General features: G+C 44.0%; 1 protein-coding gene across 1 annotated transcript in view; it reads left to right on the top strand.

The window, feature by feature from the left end:
- The first annotated feature begins 3791 nt into the window (after positions 1–3791).
- The window catches only part of fut8b (fucosyltransferase 8b (alpha (1,6) fucosyltransferase)), a 96474-nt gene continuing 94265 nt past the window's right edge, over positions 3792–6000 (top strand). The window contains exon 1 of the mRNA XM_039599262.1: positions 3792–3910. The gene's annotated coding sequence lies outside the window, so the exon portion shown is untranslated. The remainder of the gene's footprint in view (positions 3911–6000) is intronic.

Raw genomic sequence — 6000 nt, 5'->3', positions numbered from 1 at the left:
ACAATAAATTCTTCTTGTTTTAAATACAGTACACTTTTAGATCCTTAGAGGCCTCAGTCAGCTTAAACATTATTCCTACTATGTTTACATTTAGGTAAACATAGTAGGGTGGGATCATTTTCTAAATCCAAGGAATGGAATATACTTTCTAATATATTATATCTGATGCTATTACTCCAAGTATTCTGCATGGGAACAATTCCCAACTCTCTGCACATGAATTGCACTGTGTAGAGAGTTTACACTCACAATATCTTGTTTCATTAATCATGTCACTTGGGGGAAAGAGGGTGTTACCATCCCCAATGCACTCATCAAAAACAAAGCTCTCCAGACAGAAGTGAAGCAGGTGTTTTCTATTACATGTTATGAATATGAGCTCTTTGACTGTTCACCACCAGGACACCCATTAAATATCCCATATGTCATCACCTGTGTTCAACTGTTTGCATGAAGTTAAAATTTGGTTGTCACATAATTTTCTTACATTGAACGAGAATAAGACTGAAATCATAGTCTTTGGTAGTCACACTCCACCAGACCAGTTAGCTGATGCCCTAGGCCCTCTCGCTAGCCATCTCTCGCTCACTGTAAGAAACCTCAGAGTGTTCCTGGATGGCTCGTTTAAACTTGAGAAACAGGGGCTGGGCGGCGTTGCTGCACTGGGCCCCGGTCCGGATGGGCCTGGGCCCCCCTTTCCCTGGCAGGTTGCAGAGTATGGGGGTGCCTACTGGGGTCAGCGGGGGAGCTGGCCCCAGGAGGGGTCACTGCCCTCCTTCCTTCCCTCCCCATCTCCAGCTGCCTCCCTCTTCCCGCTCCACCACAATCACCCACACATGCAGGGCCTTGGGGTAGGGGTGTGTCACCAGGGTGCAGAGGAGACATCCCCCCCCTCTGTCCCCTTCTGGCTGCCTCCGCCTCAATTTTATCCCACAACTTAGACATTCACATTACTCACACTCTCATTACACATACATATAGGATCTTGGGGGTGGGCACGCTACACGGATTCCAAATTACCATCAGGGTGTACACCTCACCCCTGGCGTCGTTGCCCACCTCTCAATTTTAAATACACGTAGACATTGAGGGCTAGCAGGAGGGGCTACACGCTTACCTGCTGCTCTGGCAGGTAGCTCCATGCCCTCCTGGGTTTTAAATGCACCTTAGAACACACATACATCAACACTACATATGAGCGGGTGGAGGGAGGTTTGGAGTCTTCCTACACCCCCGTTCTCTGCGGCCTGCTGGAGCGGGGGGGCTAGGAGGAGGAGTTGGCCGTCCGACTGGGGTCTGGAATGTGGGGCCTCCCTGCTGCTGCGGAGTCGGGGCAGTCTGCTTCTCCCACCGCAGGGAAAAGGGTAACACCACCTGGGTCTGGGCGCAGTTTCCCCTCCAGGGGCAGGGGTACCTAGACCCGGGGCTTAGAGTACGCTTGGGGAGTGTGATTGTGTGTACAGTGTCTCTCTATGTCTGTCTCCACGTTGGGTGAGTGTTGAGTAATTGTATATGAGAGCATGAGGGTGGGAATAGATGTTTGTATCTGTGTGTGCCTGTTTGTCTGTGTCTATATGTCAGGTTGGGTATCAGACGCTACCTCTCTGGGGACATCTCAGGCCCTCCAAGGTTTGGAGGCCCATCTCCCCACCACTTCCCCTGCCGGTGGCAGACGCCCTCAGACATCGGTGCGTTGGTGGTTCTTTGTGTCCGGGGTGGGCGCCCAGGTACCCACCGCTCACTCCTTGGCGGCTGCTTATCGGGGCCTGGAGCCTGGGGCTCGCCGGGCCACCGGGATGGGGTGCCCTTGGCCTCGGCCCGGGGCTCGGTCACTCAGGCACAGCTGGCTGCCGGCGGAGCTCACGGGCACGCCACTGCAACCCCCGGCTATTGCTCCGCGGCTGCTGAGTGACCCCTCATCTGGGACTCTCCTCAGCTCTTTTCTGGGATAGTGTGCGCGGCTGCCCTCTGTTGGTCTTCCTTGGTCTCTTGTGTTCTGAGGGCCTCTGGATGTCTGGAGTTTTGATCTCCTCCATACCTGCTTCATGCCCTGGAGGACGGGGCAGTGGCCCCCACACCCTCTAGCAGATCATTACATGAAGAACGCGCTTGTTTTTAAAAGGTTCCATGCTCACAGGTGCACACACGGGTGATCACACACACAAACTACACCCTTTTTGGCTCCTACCTCAAAGCACACTGTGCGCTGTCGATCTCACGTGCTGCACAATAATGTTTAATATTTAGTATTTACTGTCATATTCCCATATATCATTGTGATGTTGTTTATTACTCTCGTTTTCTTCTGCTTGCTTTCTTTTTCTTTCTCAACAGGTGATCCAGGTGATCGATATATGTATTTTTTGTCTGCTTATTCTGTTGGTTTTGGTTTTTGCCCTTTTTCCCGTCCCTCTTCTCAGCTGTTTTCTTTCCTCTTTCTTTCTCCCTTTCTTTCCACCAGTCAAGTCTGTCCCGTATTCAGCAAGTGAAAATAAAATAAACAATAAAAGGTGAATCAAATGGACCATTACGGCAAGGCTGGGATGGTCCATTTGGTAAAGTAAATCCGTTGGGCATCTTTCTTCGCCTTTAGACAATAATTCTGATGGCAAAAGAACCAAACGGGACAGGTTGAAAAAAAAAAAAAAAAAAAAAAAAAAAAAAAAACTTGAGAAACAGGTCTCCACTGTGGTAAAAAACAGCTTTTACCAGTTGCGTCAGATATCTAAAGCAAAGCCGTTCCTTCCTGTAAAGGACCTTGAAAAGCTTATCCACGCATTTATTACAACCAGATTGGACTACTGTAACTCCCTCTCGGGCCTCCAACACTCTTCTCTTTACCGGCTTCAGTTAATTCAAAATGCAGCTGCGCATCTTTTAACAGGTACGAGAATCTATGAACACATAACTCCAATTTTAGCCAAATTACATTGGCTTCCTGTTAAATATCGCATAGATTTTAAAATTCTTTTGTTCACTTTTAAAATTCTGAATAATTTAGCGCCCAGCTATCTTTCTGAACTACTCCACTTATACAATCCCAACAGAGCACTTAGATCGTCCAATCACAGGCTCCTAGCACAACCTAGGTCTCGAATGAAGTCGAGAGGTGACCGGGCCTTTGCATCCGTGGCACCAAGACTCTGGAATAACCTCCCTGTTCATATTCGTACTGCCGAGTCTATCCAGTCTTTTAAATCACGTCTTAAAACTTATCTTTTTACTTTGGCTTTTGATTCTGACTAGTTGGCTGGTCTAGCTTGTTGTGTTGTTACCTATTGTTTGTTGTCCTCTTTTATTGTTTGTTTTAATTGTCTCATGCTTTTACTGACTGTGAAGCACTATGGTCAACATTGTTGTTTTAATATGTGCTATATAAATACATTTTGATTTGATTTGATCATTAAAATGTTGTAAATGTCACCCATTCATAAAAATGTTTTGTTGCACTGAATACATTTTGGAAAGTGTCATGGCAGTGCTTCTCTTCCAAAGTGTTACAAATTCATATAATAATGATATTCTAATGATACTCTAATGAGCTTTTAATTAGTCTGCTCCATTTTGTTTCTGTTTTGTAGTATCAGATGGATTTCATGGCCTGAAGAGTGATACGTGCCAAGCCTGCTTAAAGATTTTTTTTTTTTAATCCAATAACTTTTAATTTCATGTGTTATAAATATAAGGCAGCACTCGTGCTTTATTTCCTACTGCTACCTTCAAACTCAGGTTTTACCTTAAGGTGAACAGAGCTCATGTGTTTTACTACAGGAACTCTGTATCTCAATCTGAAAAGGTCAGCACACACCGAAAGAAAGAAGAAACAAAAGGTCAGGAGGGATCGACCTGTCTTTGGCCTGTAGAACAGTGCTGAATATGGCATCAACAGCCTTCTGTTGCTGGAGGTAGGGTGAGTGTGTGCGTGTTTTTGCTATACTCATATTATGTTATGGGGCATTCAAATGTTTACATTGTGGTGACCATTCTCCTCTTTTTCAATAACAATAAATAAATATATAAATAAAAGCCTTCATTGAAATGAATCTATCAGTTTAGGTATGAAGATTTTGTTAAGGGTGATAGTAAAGTTATCCTTCATTTTCAGTTGGGGTGGATAATTATTATGATTAGTCATGCATTGTTTAGCCTGTAGTTCCGGTTAGGTTGGTTGTCATTCCTGAAATCTATGAAGTGTGCATGTGTATACGTGTGTGTGTGTGTGTTGCTAGTTTGAGCCTGGAGGATGAAGCAAAAGTGAAACATCTTCTTAGTCACACCTTTCTAACTAAAATACTGCCTACAGTAGCAAGAAAATACCTCATTTCTTTACAATACTGAAAAGTTGCCTTTGCACCACATGATGGCGCTCTGGCATCAGCTTTATGACTCAAACCACTCAAGCAAACTTGTAGGTGGGGGTTGTATTTGTGCTTTAACCCGTTCGACTGCCACTACGTGACGGTTTACGGGCAAGACTGGGCTTGCTCCTGCCACAGGAGAGAGACCTCTCAGAGGCACAACTGATATTTTTCAAAGATGGATGGAAAAGCAGCAACAAATAAAAAGCCTCTGGGCATTATGAATTTGATTTACTGGCTTATTTCTCAAGTGAAACTGAAACCAGTGGATAGAAAAACATCTGTGTAGTAGTTCATAGAGAATAGTACAGATGGATTACATCTTTAAGGGTATCCATGCACTTCCCTTCCCTTTTTTTCAGCTATTGCTTGGCAATATTTCAAGCCAAGTGGGGTTAATTTAGAGAGATACAGCAAAAGGCGTACTTACATTTATGACAGACAGTATGTTTTTTTGTTGCATCAGCTCCAAGTTGATGACTCTCTGTGCATAATGTTAGTGAGCTGCAATTAAAAATGAATATACTGTGACCATGACTGTGAATGAATAAATAAACAGGTCTTGGCACGGACAGCTGAGGGTGATCATGCACAACCTTCGCAGGAGTGGTTTACAGCTGGGTGACTGATGACTTGTGCAGAAGCAGAGTCCACTCAGAATGCTGTTACCGAATGTAAAATGAATGAGCTTTGCACCAACATCACAGAGCTGCATTACATAAAAATCCTGTGCATGACACTTTGCTACACCTTTATGTTGTACTGTCGTCTATAGTGTGTTAGTTCAATAGCTTTGTACAGGCCCCCCAAAAACAACAGATGTTCTGACTGCTCAGTGGCCATCTAACCTTAAGAAGCGTTTTATTTATGAAATTTAGGTCATAGCCCCGTAGCAAATTACATACATCCAGTTTCCTAACCAGAGGCAAGGTGGGAATATTTTAGCTGTCGCGGAATAAGAGACAGGGTACAACCTAGACAAGTCACCACTCCATCACGGGGCTCTAACACAGAGAAATAACCAATTTAGAATAACCTATTATCCTAACAGTCTTATCTCTGGACTGTGGGAAGCTCAGGTACCCAGAGAGAGCGCATGTGGGCACAGGTAGAACATGCAGACTCTACACTCAGTGGTTTCAAACCCAGGTCTCTTTTGACAGTCCTAACCACTTTATAAAAAACATCTTTGGGTCTATTAATATCTCACATTCTTTTGTATTTAAGGTGAACACACACACACATTGCCACACACATTGTGGCTAAAACTTCGTTAAAAAAAAAAAAGCAATACCCAGACTGTAAAATGCTCTAGAGGCAAGTCCTTGCCTGTGTACTGTGCAGTTCTTCGAGTTTTCATTTTGGTAGACGGATGTAAAATATTAATAACATAATTTGGAAAATCTGTGTCAGCGAACTACTGAGAAATGACTCACTCTAATGTGAATTCCTGTCATCCCTTTACCTGGTGGAAAAATGTGGGATAGAATAGTTTTCTTCGTCTGTCTACACATACTCCCAACTGCATTTACTTCGTAAAGCAAGACAGAAATGTTGGATATTAAAGCTATTTGTCTTATCGCTCAGTTTAGACATACGGTTATTATGAGGAAAGAGAATATGCCAAGACTAATGCAAAAGG

This window comes from Oreochromis aureus, linkage group 15 (genome assembly GCF_013358895.1).
Source record: "Oreochromis aureus strain Israel breed Guangdong linkage group 15, ZZ_aureus, whole genome shotgun sequence".
NCBI classification, from domain to species: domain Eukaryota; kingdom Metazoa; phylum Chordata; class Actinopteri; order Cichliformes; family Cichlidae; genus Oreochromis; species Oreochromis aureus.
The sequence above is the reverse complement of the archived record's forward strand: the minus strand, read 5'-3'. Positions and strand labels throughout refer to the sequence as shown.